A 22,513-nucleotide genomic window follows, 5' to 3' on the forward strand; every position below is an offset into this window, starting at 1 on the left:
ACACGGGGGAACGTAGTTCCGGCCCCTCCAGCAATGAATCTATGCAATGACAAGGGGTAGTGGGGGGTGCTGAAGGGTCCAATGGTGCCAGTTGCTAGGGGATCTATTGTTGTTGGGGGATATTATGTTGCTAGTGGGTCAATCGTTGCTGGGAGGCAGCTACTTTTAAGGGAGGGGTCTATTGTTGCTGGCTGCTGGAGGGTCTAATAATGCCTGCTGCTGGGGGATCAATTGTTGAGAAGGGGTCTATTGTTGCTGGGCGGTTTTATGTTGCTGGTGGTCAATTGTTCCTGGGGTGGGATCTATTATTGTTGGGGGTGTTGATTATTGTGGGAGGGATCTATTCTTGATTGATGGGCTATTGTTGCTGGTTGCATGGGATCCATTTTACATTTTTTTATTATAATTACCAAATGATACTTGGTTCTGTATTCTCTAAAAGAGGTAGTACTGGTAGTACTGGGGTGGAAACAATGGCCAGTGCTTGGAGGTAGGTAGGGGGTGGAGACAAATGGGCGACTTGGGAGTTCCTGTACCTATTCTCTGAGAAAAAAAAATCTGGTTGACATGCTTTTGCAGCAGGTGCTAGAGGTTGCAGCTTAGGCTCTTGCCATTGCTGATGATTCTAAACACTGATTGCACTTCCCCTTCAGGACCTCCTAGGTGTAAAACATGCCGGATTGATTGGTGAAGATGGATTGGAATTCTGATCTTTTAAAATGCTGGGATCATCAGAAATGAGATATCTGCATAAAAGGAAGGTCTCACATTCCCTGTTGGAATTTGTATTTATTGAACCTTTTGGAGATTGTAGCAGGAACATTCAAAAAACTTTGCTGCAACAGAAATGGGAGTCTACTGTGGTTTGGGGCAGAGCTGTGGACTGTCCCAGCTGGAGACCCTGAGTAGTAAGAGAAACTACTGGGTGAACCACCCTACAAACCTTCACTCATAACTGATCAATCAGTATTGTATGGCCTGACTCTTCCTGAAACTAGGGGGGAACAAAAGGTGGAGGTATTCCACATAACGTTACCAAACACTGTTAAGATCCAATTGCATTTAGCAGTGGGGCTTCAAGAAGGAAAGCTTTAAATTGGTTGGTTGACTTATGCAACACCCCCCTTTCTTATTAATTTCAAATTGTCGTTCTCCAGGTCTTTGAGAACACGTGCAATTTACTCCAGAAGCAAAACTGTTAATCTATCGTTGTCCTTCCCCTAATCATGACAGACGAAAGAGTTGGGCCTGTGAGCTGAATGAGATTTATCTAATATATGCTAATCCCATGGCAACCACATTCGTGTCTGCTTTCGGGATGGCCTTCACTTTAATAATGCCTAAGAAAAGAAGTCGTTGTTATTATCATATCATTCTCTATACTGGCTGCCTTGCTTTTAACTTCGCTTCATCTAGTGGAATTGATCTGAGCAGTCTTGGTTTGATCAAAGGTTGACAAAGCGGCAGTGGAAAGCGGGCTTGTCACCTCCTCACCCAGCTGCTGAAATATTTATCACAGACCTCTGTCCCTCATCATGAGTGAGTAGCTCCACACAGCGTGTCGGCAGCACTCTCATGCTATGCCCTGTGCCTTACTTCGATCCTCTTTTTTTTTTTCTTTTTATTCAGTCATTCTGATCTTCAGTCCACTTCCTTCATTTTAAATACTATGATAACACAAGCAGAAACACACAATGCAGCATAGCGAGATTCCATTCAATTATACCAACAATTGCACCTCACTGTTTCACCTTGACCAGTGAATCAGAAACTATTTTACCATACTGGAACTTATAGTTTATATATTGTAACATGTAAGACTGAAGAGCTGTATGGTATTCTATGCAAAGTAAAATTGAATGCGAACATATTCTACTTTACTACTTTTTTCCCATTAACTCCACTATTTGAAGATTTTAGCTGACTGGTGCCATTTTTCTGTCATGTGTGTTTTGCTGTGACTTTGGTGGTCCTTCCATTGATCCTTGACATGCCTCTAGACTAAATAATTATTGTCTGAAGCAGCCAATTAACAGGACTATAGTGAGTAGACATCTCCAATATTAAATTCTCAGTGCATAACTAGGGTGACCACGTGTCCAGGATTGCCCGGGGGGGGGGGTGTCACATCTTTAGATATCATCGGTTCATGCTGGGATTGGTAGTCCTTTACTTTGGGGGGGGGGGGTGTGACCTCCCCAAAGTTAAGGACTACAGGTCCCAGCATGAACCCCCCCCCAAGGCTGAAGATGTGAGACCCCCTGCCCCCCAAATAGTGAAAAACTACAGGTCCCAACATAAACCTGTGAAATCTATGGGATCACACCCTTAGATCTCAGGGGTTTCATGCTGGGACTTGTAGTCCTTCACTTTTGGGGGGAATGTGACCCCCAAAAGTGAAGGACTACAGGTGCCACCATGAACCCCTCAGAGCTGAAGATGTGACCCCCCCCCCCAACTAGTAAAGAACTACAGGTCCCAGGATGAACCAGTGAAAACGATGGGGGGGGGGGGGTCACGATTCTTTTTTATAAAAAGTTATTTTTTTTAGGAAGGGGGGGGGGTGTCCCTGAATTGCAGTTTGGAAATGTGGTCACCCTATGCATAACATCTTTTAAAACTGTTGACAAAAATACAACACCTTACACACACCTTACATGTTTCATTGATCTGCATTGTTTGGTTGACAACAAGGCCTAAAATTAGGCTCTGGGTATTTGGACCTTTGGTTTACTTTGTTTACCTTCTGGTACTTAGATGTTAAACTGTTGCACAATTGCAGAAGATTTTCTTAAATAGTACAGTAAATAAATGTTTTTGTGGCTTGTCCTTATAGTCATGGTATGGTGTTTGGATTTGTATTTGGGTCAGGGATTAGGTTAAGGTACAGTGGCAGCTGGTGCCAAAGAAAATTTGGGGAGGCGCAAACCAAACTGAAAAATTTAAATGGTGAAATCACTTGTCGTGCTCCTCCCTCCAGGTCCGCACTCACCAGAGGACGCCTTGCGTTCAACTGGGCGAGAAGCCAGAAACCGCAATGAAAAATTTTAATTCGCTAAAAGTCAATTAGAGCCCTAGACTCAAATCACATGCTTTTCAAAAGTTTACGGACCTAATAGGCACCCATTAGTCCATCATCCTGCACACACATATGAACGAAATACATTTTTTTGTAATCTTTTAATTATATTAACCTCCCTGGCGGTATGATTATTTCAGATTTTAGGTGCTGAAAGCGGTACCATTATTTTGCATGGAAATGTGGCGTTTTATATTGTAGGCCTTTAATTCTTAGGAATAACTCACTTAAAGCGGTTGTAAACCCGCGATTATTATTATTTTATTTATTTTTTCACCTGAAAGGCAAAAGCCATAATGAGCTAGTATGCACCGCATATTAGCTCATTATGAAATACATACCTCGGAACGAGGTGAGAGGAACTTACCTGGTCCACGCCGAGCGAGATGTCATCTTGACTCGGCGTGTCTTCTGGGTATCGGCGCTCCAGCGCTGTGATTGCATGCGCGCGGGAGACTTCAATTCGGCAAGGTCCGGCGGCTGCCGGTCCTTTAGCCGAGGATCCCCGCTGCGCATGCGCCGCTGCAATCAATGGCGCATTGCGGGGGGAATATCTCCTAAACCGTACAGGTTTAGGAGATATTATTTATACCTACAGGTAAGCCTTATTATAGGCTTACCTGTAGGTAAAAGTCATAAAGTGGGGTTTACAACCACTTTAAATCTGTCCAAACAAGAGTCTAGTAGACATCCCGGGTATAATAAAATTTGAAACACAAAATCATAAATTATATTATAATAAATACATATAAATAATTCCAACAAATAATATAATAATAATAATAATAATAATAATAATAATAATAATAACAATTATTACTTTTAATTTTTTGATGACAAATTTTCCCACAAATCGCTATCGCTCAATTCTGCAAGTGATTCTAATTTATTATTGCTGTTTTTTAGCTGCTCTAAAACCACTTTTGACATAAAAGGACAATTTTTGGTTGCTATGGACAATCTCCAGTTTTCAGGCAGAAAGAACAGTTTTTATTATATAAAAGTGCATGTAGGACACTGGGCAGACCACTGGGGACAAAGGGGGTTTGTATTTATTGCATACAGTACTGTAATATATAAGATTACAGTATACTGTATGTATTGTGTTTATTTACTTTTTTAAATTTGGCGCCAATCTCCACCCCGTGCGTCATAAGGTTGCAGGGAACGGAGCTCGGCAGCACTCGGCACTGTAAATGGAGCAAGGAGGACACAGCTCGATCACACAGCGGAGAGGCATCGCAGGATCCAGGGAAAAGGTAAGTAACTTGTGCCTGTGGACACTGCGAGGCGGTCCCGAGTCTGGCTCAGTAACCGCTCAGGGGGTTAATGATCATATGACTAAGGCCCCTTTCACACATGCTGTCTTTTTATCCATTTTCATCCATCCGTTGATGGATGAAAAACGAACACCAATTAACGACTTCAATACCAGGCACTTATGCTGCGTACACACGATCATTTTTCAGCATGAAAAAAACTCTGTTTTTAAAAAATGTCATTTAAAATGATCGTGTGTGGGCTTCACATAATTTTTCAGGTTCTGAAAATCGACAATTTTTTTTTTCGAACATGCTGCATTTTTTAACATCGTTTTAAACAATGTCGTTTTTCAGGTTGTAAACAATGATCGTGTGTGGGCTAAGACGACGTTAAAAACCCGCGCATGCTCAGAAGCAAGTTATGAGACGGGAGCGCTCGTTTTGGTAAAACTACCATTCATTATGGAGTTAGCACATTCATCACGCTGTAACAGACGGAAAAGCGCGAATCGTCTTTTACTAACACGGAATCAGCTAAAGCAGCCCAAAGGCGAATGGAACTTACCCTTTATAGTGCCGTCGTACGCGTTGTACGTCGCCGCGCTTTGCTAGAGAATTTTTTTAAAACGATAGTGTGTGGGCAATGTCGTTTTAATGGTGAAGTTGGAAAAACTACTTTTTTCTACATGCTGAAAAACTTCGTTTTTTTTCATGCTGAAAAGTGATTGTGTGTACGCGGCATTAGGCTGGATGAGTGAGTGAGAAACTTATATAGCGCAACACATGCAAACTGAATCGCCTCTGGGCAGGAAGGGGGTGTAGGGCTGGATTCACACCTATGCAGTTTTAGTGCTTTTTGCATATTGCAGATTTGCACTTCAGTCCATTTAACATGGTTTCCTATGGAACACGTTCTGTAGTGCAATTCTGCAAAATGCAAAAAGCACTAAAAATGCATTGGTGTGAATCCAGCCCTACACCCCCTTCCTGCCCAAGCAATTTTCAGCTTTCTGCTCTGTCGCTGTTTAAATGACAATTGCGTGGTCATGCTACACTGTACTCAAACAGAATTTTTATCATTTTGTTCCCACAAATAGAGCTTTCTTTTGGTGGTATTTGATCACCTCTGTGGTTTTAATTTTTTGCTAAACAAAAAAAAAAAAAACTTTTAGAAAATAATTTAGAAAAAATAATAACATTTTGTAAATAAGTAATTTTTCTAGTTCACTGATGGGCACCGATAAGGCGGCACTGACAGGCACTGATAAGGTGGAACCGACGAGGTGGCACCAATGAGGTGACACTGATGGGCACTGATAGGCACTGACGATTGGGCACTGATATGCGGCACTGATGGGCACTAGTAGGTGGAACTGATATGCAGCACTGGTGGGCATTGATAGGCGACACTGATGGGCACTCATGGGTGGCACTGGTGGGCACTGATAGGCAACACTGATGGGCGCTGAAAGGCTGCAATGATGGGTACTTATGGGTGGCACTCATAGGTGGCACTCATAGGCGGCACTGCTGGGCACTGGTAGGCGGCACTGGGCACTGATATGTGGCACTGATGGGTACTGATATGCGGCACTGATAGGCATTCCTGGTGGCACTGGGGGCTGCGCTGATAAACAATCAGCACAGACCCCCCCTGTCAGGAGAGCAGTCGATCGGCTCTCCTCTACTTGCATCTGTCAGACTGACACACTGCGATGCATGCCCCTACAGGGGCGTGGTGGCTGTTATCCTGCTGGACGTCATATGACGTCCAGTCAGGATAACTGAACCACTTGCCGGTCGTCCTTTTGCTATAGACCGGGCGGGAAGTGGTTAATCTCTATGGAAAAACAGATGTAAATGGATGATCATCCATTTACATCAGTTTACATCTGCAAAAAAAAAAAAAAACACGAATAGGACCAAAGACAGATGTTAACTGACAAATGGTCAGTTTTTGCATTGGTAATGGATGTAAAAAAAAAACTGATGATCACTGAAAGATAGATGAAAAACTGATGAAAAACTGAATACTTCATTCGTTTTGACATGACTGAATTGATTAAATAAACGGTCCGTATATGTGAAATAGGCCTTGAGTTTTTAACATGTCAAAGTGGCTTTCTTCTTTGGCAAACTAACTTTGGGAACTTTGGGGGGCAGCGCGCCTGCGCCCCTTAGGCCCCTTACACACATGCTGTCCGATCAGGTCCACCTGTACATTTTTCAGGCGAACCTGATTGGACATTTTGTTCACCTCTATGGAGCAATGGAAGAAAGAAAGGATACCCCCAGAATGGGACTTTTAAGGCCAGACTCCAAATTTGGTGAGAAAAAAATGTTTATTGAGTGGACCGAGCAAAATTAGGTTGACACTTGTTCACAGAATAGACCTTGAATGTCAAGGTGTATATGCACTGGAGCAGGTACAACTATTAAACAAACATACAGATGAATAACACCAGGGACGGAAGTGTACCCCGTGTAAAAAAGAAAAATTAGAACAAAAAATGGAGCAATGGATGTCAGCTGTGACATGTCCGCTGACATCTGCCGCTATCCGATCCAGTCCGCCAAATCCAGATGGATGGAGACCCTATTTTTCATCCGTCTGATGGATCAAATAGGATGAAATTGGATGAAAATGGGCAGGGAGATCCGTTTTCATCCAATCTCCTATAGAGGACAGCGGGGATCTTACAGGTCCATCTCTGCACAGTGAGCGGAGATGGACCTGTCATCTACCTGCTCAGCGGGGATCAACAGATCGCTCCCCGCTGACCATCAAAACGGCTGTGCCCTTTGCAAAAAAAGGGGCCTTATGGACCAGCAACCAAGTAAATGTGATGTCAGGACAAAAACAACATATGGTACATCTCTGCAATAAGTGCACACTTCTCCATTTTTTTATCCCTTTAAAATGTACAGAAGATATATGTTGACTAGAGTTGGGCCTGATGTTCGAGTCGAATGTAAGTTTAACTCGAACATCTGGTATTTGTTTGTTTGTAAAACAAACAAACAAATGGGGTGCACGGGACATTTGCCTGCCACGGAGCACCCCAAAATGCACTGCAAGATCACGGTGCATTGATGGTTGCTGATTGGCCTAAGCATTCACCTGACCTGTACACTTTGGCCAATCACAGCGCAATGTACTGTCAGAGCCATGATTGGCCAAAAGCAAGGTTGTCCTCCTTGCATCACGGTTGTAGTACAAACTGTGTTTTACCTGAATGCAGACATGATTTCTGGAACTTTAAATTTCTCCATAGTTTCTGCAAGATAAAACACAAGACAAAAACACCTAGGGTCAGCCTATAAACTGTCCTAATCTTATCCCAATATAGGCCTTTAATCATGAATGAGTATAGGCCACCGATGGCCCAAGTTTTTTTTTTACCTTTATTTCTGACATTCAGGACTTCCAATTCTCCTTACTCCGCACACAGAACGTAGTTACGACACATGCGTCTTATCATTATATACTCTCCACCTACGCCCATGATGGTCTTTTTAGGATATTCTCCTCTCCTTATCGTTCGGCGTGCAGTGGGAGACGACGAAATGGCAGAGTAAAAGCAGGTGTGGGACATTGCAGAGTCAAAGCAGGTGCGGGACATGTCGGAGTCAAAGCAGGTGCGGGACATGGCAGAGTCAAAGCAGGTGCGGGTTGTTTTAAGTTCCCTCGAGGAAAGCCCGGAGGCGGAACCTTCCCGATCCAGATAGAAGAAGATACAAGGCCAGTAATATGTCCTTTGCAGAAATGGCGGAGATGGTGTACATTTTGCGGTGTAGAGATTATGGTAAACGTGGGCCGTACACCAATCCTAATCTCAGGAAGGCCAAAATAATGAGCAAAGTAGTAAGGAGTCTGTACGAGAACTTTGGGATCCGGATATCCACAGAACAGCTGAGAAAATGGTGGTCTGACCTGAAGTTGAGAGAGCCGGAGCAGTACAGGAAGATAAAAAAAATGTTTGCAAAAAGTACCATATTTATCGGCGTATAACACGCACAGGCATATAACACACACCCTAACTTTAAGAGGGAGGTTTCAGGGAAAAACTTTCCACAGCCCCCTGCGTATCACACGCAGGCACAGTTTACCCTCTATTTTCAGGGTAAAAAAGTGAGTGTTATACGCCAATAAATAGAGTAAGTATTTCTCCTGTGTTTTATTATTAATTTGCTTATATGTTATATCCTCTTAATTACAAACATTTTTTAAATATAAAATATAAAAATTAATGAATGTTAGTGAAAATTACATTTCTATGTTTCATTACTATTCCAGGGAAAATAGCAATGCATATATATATTACCATTATAAAAATTATTCATGTGATTAATGTGTCATTAAATTATATTTTCTGACTGACCTCAAAAAACATAATAAGATAAAAATAAAAATAATTGTAATTAGAAAAAACTTTTATAGAAATAAAAACCTTATTTAAAAAAAATAATATAAATATATGTATAGTGAAGCCGTGTGTCTATTACTGTAAATCACAACGGGTTTACATGTTGGCCAGAGTCACGCATTATTTATAAAGGCGTTTACATCTGTTTCGATGTTCAATCCATAAGGGGCATACGTCTTAAGATGATATATCCAAACCATCTCCATCTTGGATATCTCCCTCACTAACAGGCTCCCCCTCCAATTAGCCCAGAAAGAGGGTATTTGATGGATCTCTATTATGTTTCAGGAGATAATGCGTCGAGACCGAATGGTTTTTGAAGCCAACTAGAATGTTTGTAACATGCTCATCAAGGCGAATCTGCAAAGGGCGTTTAGTACGGCCCACATATTGCAGGCCACAAGGGCACTGCAATAAATAGACCACTCCTGCAGTGGCACAGGTAATACAGGACGTATTTGTAAAACTCTGTCCTGTGACTGTAGATGTAAAGGAGGTAATATGTCTCTGAAGACAAGAGTTCAGAGAACAGACTGCAGCGCCTACATTTATAATAACCAGTTAGCTGATCAAAAAACCCTCTGCTGCTGACTGGGGGATTTAAAACATTATTGGCTACCTGATTTCTAAGAGATTGGACCCCCCTAAAAATCACCCTTGGTCTCTCTGGTAAAATGCCCTTCAAGATGTTATTATTTGTGGCAATATGCCAATGCTTGTTAATGAGCTGTTTAACACCCTTATGTTGTAATGAAAAAGAGGTCACAAAGGGGACTCCCAATGGAAATTGGTCGCCATCACGGGGGAACTTTATCTCTAAAAAGTTCTTCCCTATCGGTGGCCTTGACCATATCCAGAGTTTCTCGCAGTGTGTCCGCCCTGTAACCCTTCTCTAAAAACCGTTCAGTTAACACATCCGCCTGCACCAAAAACTCCTGGGCATCAGAGCAGTTCCTCCGAAGCCTAAGATATTGGCTCTTTGAGACCGCCCTGAGCCTGGAGTCATGGTGGCAGCTATCAACTGGTATAAAAAAGTTTCTATCAGTCTCCTTAAAGAAGATGGCAGTCAAAAACCTTTACCTTTACAATTAAGCCCTGTATTACCTGTGCCACTACTAGAGTGGTCTATTTATTGCAGTGCCTTTGTGGCCTGCAATATGTTGGCCGTACTAAACGCCCTTTGCAGGTTCGCCTTAATGAGCATGTTACAAACATTCTAGTTGGCTTTAAAAACCATTCGGTCTCGAAGCATTATCTCCTGAAACATAATAGAGATCCATCAAATATCCTCTTTTTGGGGATTGATAAGTTCAAGCCTAATTGAAGGGGGAGCCTGTTGGTGAGGGATATATCCAAGATGGAGATGGCTTGGATATATCGTCTTAAGCCCCTTATGGTTTGAACATCGAAACAGATGGTTATGGTTTAAACATCGAAACAGATGTAAACGCCTTTATAAATAATGCGTGACTCTGGCCAACATGTAAACCCGTTGTGATTTACAGTGATAGACATACGGCTTCACTATACATATATTTATATATATTTTTTTTTAAATAACGTTTTTTTTTTCTATAAAAGTTTTTTATAATTATAAATTATTTTTATTTTTATCTTATTATGTTCTTTGAGGTCAGTCATAAAATATAATTTAATGACATATTAATCACATGAATAATTTTTATAATGGTAATATATATATATATATATATATATATATATATATATATATATATATATATATATATATATATATATATATACTGTTTTTTTTATTACAAGTAAGGCTTTTTTCTGGTATCTAATCATATCGGATATTGAGCCATTCTTTGCACATAATCCCCTATATGAGTAATGATTTAATCACAAGATTATGCACTAATCACGTTCCATTGAGTGTCTTAACATAGGAACACACTTTTTTTACATTTTTATTTTATCCACTAGAGGTCACTAGTGTTTCCCGTTCAACACCTAAGTGTGGACGATCTGGGATGCATTGCTATTTTCCCTGGAATAGTAATGAAACAAAGAAATGTAATTTTCACTAACATTTATTTATTTTTATATTTTTAATTTTTTTGTAATTAAGAGGATATAACATATCTCTTTTGGTCGTGGGCTGCTTGGACAGTCATTGTTTTTTTTTTTTCTGTTATGTTACCTAAGGGATATAATAATCTTATTTAGTTCCGTCCCATTGGGTTAACAGAGATTTTAGTACTGGCATTTTTGCCCTTAACTAATGTGGCGCTGATGGCTGTTTCCTTGTAATTCACAACGAGGTTTGGCTCTATTTAATGTGGTGAGTCACTGCGGCGCCCTATTCCCATTGACAACAGGTGTTGATGACGAAACGCGTATGGGAGGACGCGCAGTGACGTCACCACGCTAAAGTGAGGAGGAAGGGCTCTGTGTATGCCGGCTGGCAAGTTTTTAGATGCAGTTTTCATTTGATACTTTGTAAGTACGTTTTTGTTATCATTAACCTAATGAATTGATGAGTACAGATGAAATCGGGAGTCCTTGAATCCTTACCTTATGTGAATCCATCCTGACGTCCTATCTTCCCTGGAGAGTAAAGGCCGCGGCTGGGTTATAGCTGACTGTCATATTAGGCTTGCCGTCTGGTAAGCGGCCATTCATTCGGTGGTGGGCTTATCACTCATTGATGTATGGCACATAGAATCACTGTGGTGTTGTTTAATTACCATCTAGAAGACCAGCGTGTGAAATGAACTGTTTTTACTCTGCCGTGAGTACACCCAGTATATTAATTTTCTGATGCCTGTTAATAGTCTAGTTTAATTATTGGCACAGTTTTTCTTGTAGTAGAAGTGTATTCTCTTTAAAATCTTTAAACAGATGGAAGCTATTCTAAACGCATTTGTGTGGGGCCAGGGCAGACACAAATTAGCTTGGCAAGTTCTTAAAAACCCCACAACGGAAGGTGGGTGCTCCCTCCCAGATATTCAAGATTATTATTTGGCCTCACAACTCTCACACCTGTATTATTTTAATACCACTAAGCATTCTCCGAAAGAGGCAATACAGTACCAAGTCTCCCCGCTATAATACAGGGATTTTATCACACCATCAGAGAATATGGGAAATTGCACTAAAGAAGCAGAATCAGACACACATCCACTCACACACCCCATTATGGTTTAACAACCACTTGCCTGAGTTGAGTACTGTACCTGATCCACAGCTCTAGGCTGCATACGGTATTCTATACCTGTCCCAAGTCCTGACAGAGACTGGACCCAAAACCTTCCAAACACTCAAGGAAGAATTCTAACTTACGAACCACTTACTGTTTAGGTATCTGCAACTCAGGCACGCGGTCCGTGCACAGTCTGCTAATGCTGCTATCACTCTTGACACTCCGCCGGTCCTTAATATCATATTTGGGGCAGAGCCGACTAAGCTCATATCCAATTTATATTACGTACTCCGATTTCACAGGGTGCAAAAGATTACCCAGACAGCTAAAATAGCATGGGAGCAAGATGTAGGTCCTATAGGTGACTCAGACTGGGAAGAAATACTAAAAGGCGTTAAGACCTCGTCCCCTAAAGTATCAGACAGACTAACACAACTATATAAGATTCATCGTGCACATTTAACACCACTGAAACTAACTAAGTTTCAGCACACGAGAAGCCACTTATGTCCCCTATGCACACTAGTTCCCGGTACGTTTTACATTGCAGTGTGGAGGAATGGCTCAGTGAAGATCCCATCAGCAACCACCCCCTGCAACCCCTCCCCCCCCATCCCTGGAAAAAATAGCTTAGTCTAAAATACCAGGGACTATTTTTTGTCCAAGTCCGGCTCTGGTCAGGGCTGTGTAATTTACAAAATAATGTATAGAGTGAAGAGGTCAAGAGTAAGTAAGTAACATACAAAACAACATATAGGGCCAGATTCAGAAAGGATTTACGACGGCGTATCTCCAGATACGCCGTCGTAAGTCCGAATGTGAGGCGTCGTATCTCACATTTAGATACGCCAGAATTTGTCTAAGATACGACTGACGTAAGTCTCTTACGCCGTCGTATCTTAGGTGCATATTTACGCTGGCCGCTAGGGGCGCTTCCGTATATTTCCGCGTTGAATATGCAAATGAGCTAGATACGCCGATTCACGAACGTACTTGCGCCTGTCGGATTTAGCTACGACGTTGACGTAAGGCGTCGGTCCGGCGTAACTTTACCCCTCATAAAGCAGGGGTAAGTCATGTTAAGGTATGAACGCTGGAACAGCGTCGTATTTTACGTTGTTTGCGTAAGTCGTACATGAATGGGGATGGGCGTAGGTTACGTTCACGTCGATTAAGCATTGAGCCGGCGTAACTTAGGGAGAAAATTCGATGTGATACTGAGCATGCGCGCATGTTCCGTTCGTTAGGCGTGTCATTTACGTGGGGTCACAATTAATTTCCATATAACACGCCCTCTACCAGCCTACTTTGAATTACGCGGGCTTACGCCGGCCCATTTACGCTACGCCGCCGCAACTTACGGAGCAAGTGCTTTGTGAATACTGCACTTGCCTGTCTAAGCTGCGGCGGCATAGCGTAAATAGGATACGCTATGTCCGCACAAAGATGCGCCCAGATATACGTGAATCTGGCCCATAGAGTGTAGCATCAAGGCAAGCCCACCCGTTCACACCAGATTCACCCCTTACATCAAGAATCCCCATCAGAGTTCCCCCTAAATGAAGGCCTACCCCTTACATCAGGGTCTCTAGAATCACACCCTGAAGTCAGGGTCCCCAGAGTCACCCCTCAACATCAGAATTCCTAGAGTCGCCTCCCCTTACATCATGGTCCCTGGGGCTCCTTCCCCTCACCTTAGGGTCCCCAGATATCTCCTTACATCAGGTTCCCCAGAGTAACCCCTCTTACATTAGGGTCCCCAGAGCCACCCACCTTATATCATAGTCCCAAGAGCCCCCCCATTTTCAGGGTTCCTAGAGTCACACTTTTATGTCAGAATCCCCAAAGTAAACCTCTCTTACAGTATGATCCCCAAAACCCCTCCTTTCATCCAGGTTTCTAGAGTCCTGGAGTTTCCCTAGTTACATCAGGTTCCCAGAGTCCCCCTTTACATCAGGGTTTCTCCTCCTCCTTACACAAAGGTCTGAAGAGCCCCCTTACACCAGGGTCCCTTAGAGTCCCCAGAGTCTCACACTTACATCAGGGTCCCTAAAGTCCTACACCTACATTGGAGTTCCCTAAGTTCCCACTTCCACCCTTTCATTAGGGATACCAGAGTCCCATCCCCAAATCAGGGTCCCTAGAGTCCCTCCCCTTACCTCAGGACCCCTAGGGTTCATCCTCCTTTCTTTAGGATTCCCAGAGCACCCCTTAAATCAGGGTCCCCATGGCCCCCCCATCACCAGAGACCCCAGAGCCACCCCCATTACATCAGGGTCCCCTGAGCTACCCCCTTTACATTGGAGTTTCTAGAGTCCTTTTACTTACATTAGGGTCCCCAGAGTCATCCTCACCTTACTTCACTGCCCCCACAGTCATCCCCCCCTATATAAGGTTTCCCAGAGTCATACCCCATTACATCAAGGTCCCCACAGTGGGAGTGTGGGAGGCGGGTGCTATAGCACACCCATGCACCCCCTTGGCGCTGCCCCTATGTGCTCTTGGCAAGTGGCACAGTGGCACTGGGAACTTAGACAGGATGCCCTGGTGGGGTTTGAGGGGGGCATAGCACCACCCTAGATATGGCCATGCCTGCAAGTGCTGCTATGTGCACTTTTTTCTTCTCCTTTATTCCTCAAGGGTCCAGAGCAGACACTTGCATGCAAATGTTGCTATTGCAGTTTCTTCCTTCTCCTTTTCTGCTAACCATAGCCCAGAAAACTTGCTATAAGGAGTTGATGAAATTAAATGACAGTGGAATGATCCAGTGGTAGGTCTGAAACTGAACATTATCCCTACTACTGAAAGCCAATAACACTTGTTTTTACCTTACAAACACATCATTAAAGAAAAGTTATAATGGTTTTGAAAAAAAAAAAAAAAAAAAAATATATATATATATATATATATATATATATATATATATATATATATACATACATATATATATATATATATATATATATATATATATATATATATATATATACAGGCATACCCCGCTTTAAGTACACTCACTTTACATACACTCGCGAGTAAGGACATACCTGCCAGTGTATGTAAAGTGCCTTACAAGTACTGTACAGACATTTTGCAGTCGCAGTAGAAGGAGCTGAAGCTCAGAGAGCATAGCCTGCCCTGTTCCAGTGTGCCCCTGAGACCTCCACTACAGCCCCTGAGACCTCAACTACAGCCCCTGAGACCTCCACTACAGTCCCTGACCCCCCACTACACCCTAGAAGTGAAAAAATTTATTGTTTCACTTTAAGTACATTTTCGTTTTACATACATGCTCTGGTCCCATTGTGTACTTAAAAGTGGGGTATGCCTGTATACACATATATATATATATATGTTTATATATTTAAATATATTTAACGTAAAGAAGCTAATTACGTTTTTGTTTTTCGGTTTCAGTACACTTTAGCTTACACCTAGTAGATTGTAAAGTGTTGCCAGATTTACTGCATAATCAATCTACATGATGCTGATTTATGAAAGGTATTGAGAATCTTCACTCAATAAATTGAATGAGAATCTTCAATTACGCAATCATGTTAAAAGCAAATTACTGTTAATTTATTTTATCTTGACATGATTAGATATTAAGAACTCATGCCCACGGACGTTTTTATAGCCACTTTTCTGAACGTTTTTTGCAGCTTAAAAATGGCTCTTCATGTTAGCCTATGGCCTCATGCCCACCATGATCTTTTTGAGCTGTAAATGGCTGAGCCGTTTTTAAGCTGCAAAAAAAAAACAGGACCAGTGCGTTCTGAAGCTCCAGCGTTAGAGCTGTAAAGACGTCAGATGCCAGCAAACGTGATTTAACTAGGCTTAACGCTGTGTTACGTCCTCGTCCGGTGTCTTTTTCTCTATTCAAAATCAATGGCTCCCTATGGGAGCCCATTGATTTCAATAGAGGTCGCACCAGAAGTCGGATCAAAATTATCCGACTTGCGGGGCGATTTGTGTGCGGAGAATCTTGAAGGGGAAGCCCGCGCAGATTTAGGAATGGGGGTGGGGACGGGCGAGCGCCCCCCCCTCCTGAACCGTACCAGGCCGCATGCCCTCAACATGGGGGGGTGGGTGCTTTGAGGCAGGGGGGGCACTGTGCCCCCCACCCCAAAGCACCTTGTCCCCATGTTGATGGGGACAAGGGCCTCTTCCCGACAACCCTGGCCGTTGGTTGTCTGGGTCTGCGGGTGGGGGGGCTTATCGGAATCTGGGAGCCCCTTTATGAAGGGGGCACCTAGATCCCGGCCTCCCACCCTACGTGAATGAGTAGGGAGGAAAAGTGACAATAAAATAAACACACAACACAGGTTTTTAAAATCATTTATTAGCCAGCTCCGGGGGTCTTCTCCGCTCTCCGGGGATCTTCTTCTGACTTCGGGGGTCTTCTCCGCTCTCCCCGGTTCTTCTCCCGCTCTCTGGTGCCTTCTTCGGGGCTGGCCGCTGCTATCTTCTTGCAACTCTTTTACTAGCGGTGGCAAGCCCGCTCTTCCTCATCGCCTTCTGCCTTCTTCTTTTCTTCCGATGTTGCCACAACGCTCTCTCTCGCTGTAATGCCGGGTGTGCGGTGCGCGATGATTTATATAGGCCTCTTATGACGTCACAGTCCCAGCATGCTCCGGGTGGTGACGTCACCACCGGGAGCATGCTGGGACTGTGATGTCATAAGAGGCCTATATAAATCATCACGCACCGTCCACCCGGCATTACAGCGAGAGGGAGCGTCGTGGCAACATCGGAAGAAAAGAAGAAGGCAGAAAGTGATGAGGAAGAGCGAGCTTGCCGTCGCTAGTAAAAGAGCTGCAAGAAGATAGTGGCGGCCAGCCCCGAAGAAGGCACCGGAGAGCGAGAGAAGAACCGGAGAGAGACGCTTTTTTCCCGGCGTCTATACTAGCTTTACAGCCCGTTTTTTAAAAAGTCAGTGGGCATGAGGCCTCATAGTCAACACAGCTATAGTTTGTTAGGTTACAATTCTCAACTTTGGTACATCAACCCTCATGAATCTACGTTTAGGCCAAATAGTACAAACAAAAATCACTGCTACAATGCTATTCTTTAATTGAACACATTTAATAGTATGTGGACCTAAAAAAACCTTTTCAGTAAAACCTTATCTTGATGTAGTAGACCAGCCCTCAAAATTTCCACTCGCCTACTAGCATTTGGTGAGTGGATTTAAGCTGGGGGCGAGTGATGACAGGGCTGCATGACCAATCTCTCTCCAATCTGTGCCTACACTTAGGCCCCATACACACGGGAGGATTTATCCGCGGATACGGTCCAGCGGACCGTTTCCACGGATAAATCCTCTCGAGGATTTCCGCGGATTTCTATGCGATGGAGTGTACACACCATCGCATTGAAATCCGCGCCGAAATCCTCTGGCGATGACGTGTCGCGCCGTCGCCGTGATTATGACGCGGTGACGTGCGCGACGCTGTCATATAAGGAATTCCACGCATGCGTCGAATCATTATGACACATGCGGGGGATCCCTTCGGACGGATGGATCCGGTGAGTCTATAAAGACCAGCGGATCCATCCGTTGGGATGGATTCCAGCAGATAGATTTGTTTGGCATGTCAGCAAATATTCGATCTGCTGGAATCCATCCCAGGGGAGAAATATCCGCGGAAACAGATCCGCTGGAGTGTACACACCATAGGATCTATCCGCTGAAACCCATTTGCTGGGATTTTTCAGCGGATGGATTCTATCGTGTGTATGGGGCCTTAGAGTCCCGATGAGATTGGCGGCTGAAGAGGAAAGGTGCATGCTCGGGAAAAGTAGTCTGTTGAGCCGCGCACAGGCAGAGCAGTACACAGGTGCTCTCCTTACAATTCTCATTAAGCCATGGGACCCAACAGTATGACCTCTCTGAGCCTGCCCCCCTCCCCCGACCAATGTAGCTGGAGAGCAGAAAGTAATGAGTGAGGTGGAGGATTGCAAAAACTACCACTCCGGTGCAGCGCTCACTGAAAGTTGCCCTGACATGAGAGCGGCAGCCTTCTAGTTTGTGCAGTTTTCTTCTCCTTGTGCTCTATGTAAGTTTAGCCTAAACACTGTGAACAGACTGGTCTCAATGTGTGCTGTGCGGTGTCAGTGTGCGCTGTGCTATGGTGTCAATGGCTGTGCAGTTGTGTGGATCTCAGCGCTGGATTGTACTCCCTCCCGCTGTGCTGCAGCTCCTCTCCTCTCTGCCAGCCTGAATAAAAGGGGGAAGTGGGGACATGCAAGCGTGGAGCTGCACACACAGGCTCCTGATGATGAGATGAATGGGAGAGAGAGAGAGGATGGATGGGAGTTGCAGAGGAGACAGCAAGAGAATGGGGAAGAGACCCAGTTCTAGTGCCCTGTCCCTCTGGTCTGCCCCCAGTGCCCTGTCCCTCTGGTCTGCCCCCAGTGCCATGCCCCTCTGGTCTGCCCCCAGTGCCCTGTCCCATTTTGTTAAAGTTGTTGTTGGTAATATTTAATTTTGTAACTTGATTCTGCATAAAACATTGTCATTCCATGAGATAATCTACGAGGGCGTGTTTACGGGTGCAATTAGGCGCAGGGCAGTGTATGAATTAGGTGGGGCAACTGGTGGCGAGTAACTCTTGAGGCCTGGCTAGTTGCTCAGGACTTGAAATTTTGAGCCCTGTAGTAGACTATAGTCTGATCTAATGACTAATGACTCTTTAGGCCTGATTCACACCTATGCAATTTTAGTGCTTTTTGCAATTTGCACTACAGTCCATTTACCATGGTTTCCTATGGAACATGTTCTGTAGTACAAATCTGCAAAATGCAAAAAGCACTAAAAATGCATAGCCGTTAATTGGGCCTTAGACCTATCAAGCATTGGATGTTAGTAACATTAAGGCAAACAAACATTTTCACTTATTTATGTATTTATAGGTGAACAATTGTATCTGGTCCTGCAAGTTTTGGTATAGCCCTGCGGCCTTTCTTTTGCTTTGAGCAGCATTGCCATGGCAACCAACAGACTGGTCAGCAAGTGCTCTGGTACCTTCTGGCGAATTAAGTATAATCTACTTTCAGTTTTATCCATATAAAAGTACAAATGACAACATGGAAGTGCAGAAAGCAATAACCCCTTGCAACCAATCAATTAATGGAGTCAACTAAGGAATGATTTCTGGTTTTGCATGTAGTACATCATCATTGTCCCATCCTGCTATATTGTTTGTCTTTTATTTTAAATAGGGGGTGCTGAGTCCTTTAAATATTATATGACTGAGTAGCCATGAGCAAGCTCAGGTATGATGGAGAAAGATTTTTTTGGGTAAACTGATTTGCTGAGCTAGGTTTTGGAGCGTAGTGTAGTCTGGAACATTCTGCTACTGAATCAGACTGTCTGTAAGCTCTAATAAGCAGGGCCCTCTGATTCCCCCTGTATTGAATTGTATTGTAACTGTACTGTCTGCCCTCATGTTGTGAAGTGCTGCACAAACTGTTGCCGCTATATAAGTCCTATATAATAATAATAACCCATGGTGGGAAAGTGATATTTGCAGGGACTTTCTTCTTCTTGCTTTCTGCTCATCATTTTAGAAACACTACACTGCTAATTCAAATATATCAGAGTCCTCCCATGTGTAGTTTAATCTTAGTATAAATACAGCTGTTCTGTGAAGCCCTTGGAAGTTTGTTAGAGAACCTTAGTGAACAAACATCATCATGAAGGCCAAGGAACACACCAGACAGGTCAGGGATAAAGTTGTGGAGCAGTTTAAAGGAGCGTTGGGTTATAAAAAAATATCCCAAACTTTGAACATCTCCCGGAGCACTGTTCAATCCATCATCCGAAAATGGAAAGAATATCTCACAACTGAAAATCTACTGATTCATGGCTGTCCACCTAAACTTACAGGCCGGGCAAGGAGAGCATTAATCAGAGAAGCAGCCAATAGGCCCAAGGTAACTCTGGAAGAGCTGCAGAGATCCACAGCTCAGGTTGGAGAATCTTTTCTCAGGACAACTATTAGTCATTCACTCCACAAATCTGTCTTTTATGCAAGAGTGACGAGAAGAAATTCATTGTTGAAAGAAAGCCATAAAAAGTCCCATTTGCAGTTTGCAAGAAGCCATGTGGGGGACACAGCAAACATGTGGAAGAAGGTGCTCTGGTCAGATGAGACCAAAATTTTACTTTTTGGCGTAAAAGCAAAACGCTATGTGTGGCAGAAAACTAACACTGGGCCATCGGGATGCCTGTCCCTCAATATACTGTAAAAGGTTATTTATGCTTAGTTTTGCACCCATGAATACCTGTTTTGGGTCTTGCATGTAACTGATGGAAAACCCTCCCAGCTCTATGCACCGACAATATCTTCTATACATACCGTTTTTTCATTCATGCCTTCCATATGGTGTAATGCTGGGTCAGTTGATATGTTGAACACAATACGTGACCCTGCCTGTTATCTGATCTTGCTAATTATTATTGTAACTTACTTTGGCTGTGAAACACTCTTTCTATGAAAAATAAAGGAATTACAAAAAAAAAGAAAACTAACACTGCACATCACCCTGAACACACCATACCCATCGTGAAACATGGTGGTGGCAGCATCATGTTGTGGGGATGCTTTTCTTCAGCAGGGACAGGGAAGCTGGTCAGAGTTGATGGGAAGATGGATGGAGCCAAATACAGGGCAATCTTAGAAGAAAATCTGTTTAAAGTCTGCAAAAGACTTGAGATTGGGGCGGAGGTTCACCTTCCAGCAGGACAACGACCCTAAACATATAGCCAGAGCTACAATGAAATGGTTTAGATCAAAGCAAATTCATGTGTTAGAATGGCCCAGTCAAAGTCCAGACCTAAATCCAATTGCGAATCTGTAGCAAGACTTGAAAATTACTGTTCACAGACACTCTCTATACAATCTGACAGAGCTTGAACTATTTCGCAAAGAAGAATGGGCAAAAATGTCACTCTCTAGATGTGCAAAGCTGGTTCAGACATACCCAAAAAGATTTGCAGCTGTAATTGCAGTAAAAGGTGGTTCTACAAAGTATTGACTCAGGGGGGGCTGAACACAAATGCACGCCACACTTTTCAGATATTTTTTTAATTAAAAATAAAAAAAAATCATTTATCATTTTTTTTCCACTTCACAATTACGTGCCACGTTGTGTTTGTCTATTACATAAAATCCCAATAAAATACATTACGTTTTTGGTTGTAACATAACAAAATGTGGAAAATTTCAAGGGGTGTGAATACCTATTCAAGGCACTGTATACAACAATCCAGGGTGGTTGTACAGTGAGTCCAATTAGTACAGATCAGACTGGGGTTCTAGTCACTCTATGCCCCTAATAGAGACAAGGTTACTTAGATATGGGAGGTCCATTGGGAGCTGAAGCAAGGGTTTCCCAACCTCTCCAAGGGATTCTGGGTTCCACGGGCCCCCGCCCAAAGTGACTCCTGTCACAATTATGTTGCTATGTTTGGGATGGCAAAAAGTGGTGTGTTTGTAACTTATATTTCTATGGAAACTACATTGTTGAGTCAGGTTTGGGAGGAATGGAATGTTCTGTTGCCCAACTAGAAATGCGGAAACATTGGTATGTCTGAAAGAGGTTCTTCCAGTGACACTATTTGATGATTCTAGGGACAGTGATATTTCAAAGTAAAGTATGCTGCAGAGTCAGGGATAGAGGAATAAGGAATTTCCAAGTGGGATTTCCAGGTACATTGTTGTACTAAATATTCCTGTAACGCCCTACCCTTGTTAGATTAAATTTAGTATATAGCTCAACTATCCCTGTAAAAAAACAGTTATACACTTATTACCAGGGCTTTTTTTCAGGGGGAACCTGGTGGAACTCAGTTCCACCACTTCTGGCTCAGACCCTTTGGTGCCTGCTCACCACAATCACTTGTAAACACAGAAGTCTGGTTTCTGTGTTTACAAGTGACAGCTCTGCACTCTGGGCCAGATTCAGAGAGACTTACGACGGCGTATCAGTAGATATGCCGTCGTAAGTCCGAATGAGCGCCATCGTATATTTGCGCGCATTCTTTAACTGAGATACGCCTCACTGTTACCAAGATACGACCAACGTAAGTCTCCTACGCCGTCGTATCTTGGCTGCATATTTACGCTGGCCGCTAGGGGCGTGTACGTGGATTTACGCATTGAATATGTAAATGAGCAAGATACGCCGATTCACGAACGTACGTACGCCCGTCGCAGTAAGCTATGCCGTTTACGTAAGACATACGCCGGCGTAAAGATAAAACACCTCTCTAGGTGGTGCAGCCCATGCAAGGTATGGACGACGGAACAGCCGTCGTATTTTACGTTGTTTGCGTAAGCGTACGTGAATGGGGCTGGGCGTAGGTTACGTTCACGTCGAAAGCATTGAGCTGACGTCGTTTCGTAGGGAGTTCAAATGGGATGCGCTATGCTGGCCAAAAGATACGCCGCTCTACGTGAATCTAGGCCTCTGTGTGTAACCCCCTGAACTCTGCACCCTGTATGTAATGCAATCCTGGTATTTAATGCCCCTTTAAGACCCTTCTACTGTTTTTGAAATCTGAACGGGGTCG

This window comes from Rana temporaria, chromosome 2 (assembly GCF_905171775.1).
Source record: "Rana temporaria chromosome 2, aRanTem1.1, whole genome shotgun sequence".
Taxonomy (NCBI): domain Eukaryota; kingdom Metazoa; phylum Chordata; class Amphibia; order Anura; family Ranidae; genus Rana; species Rana temporaria.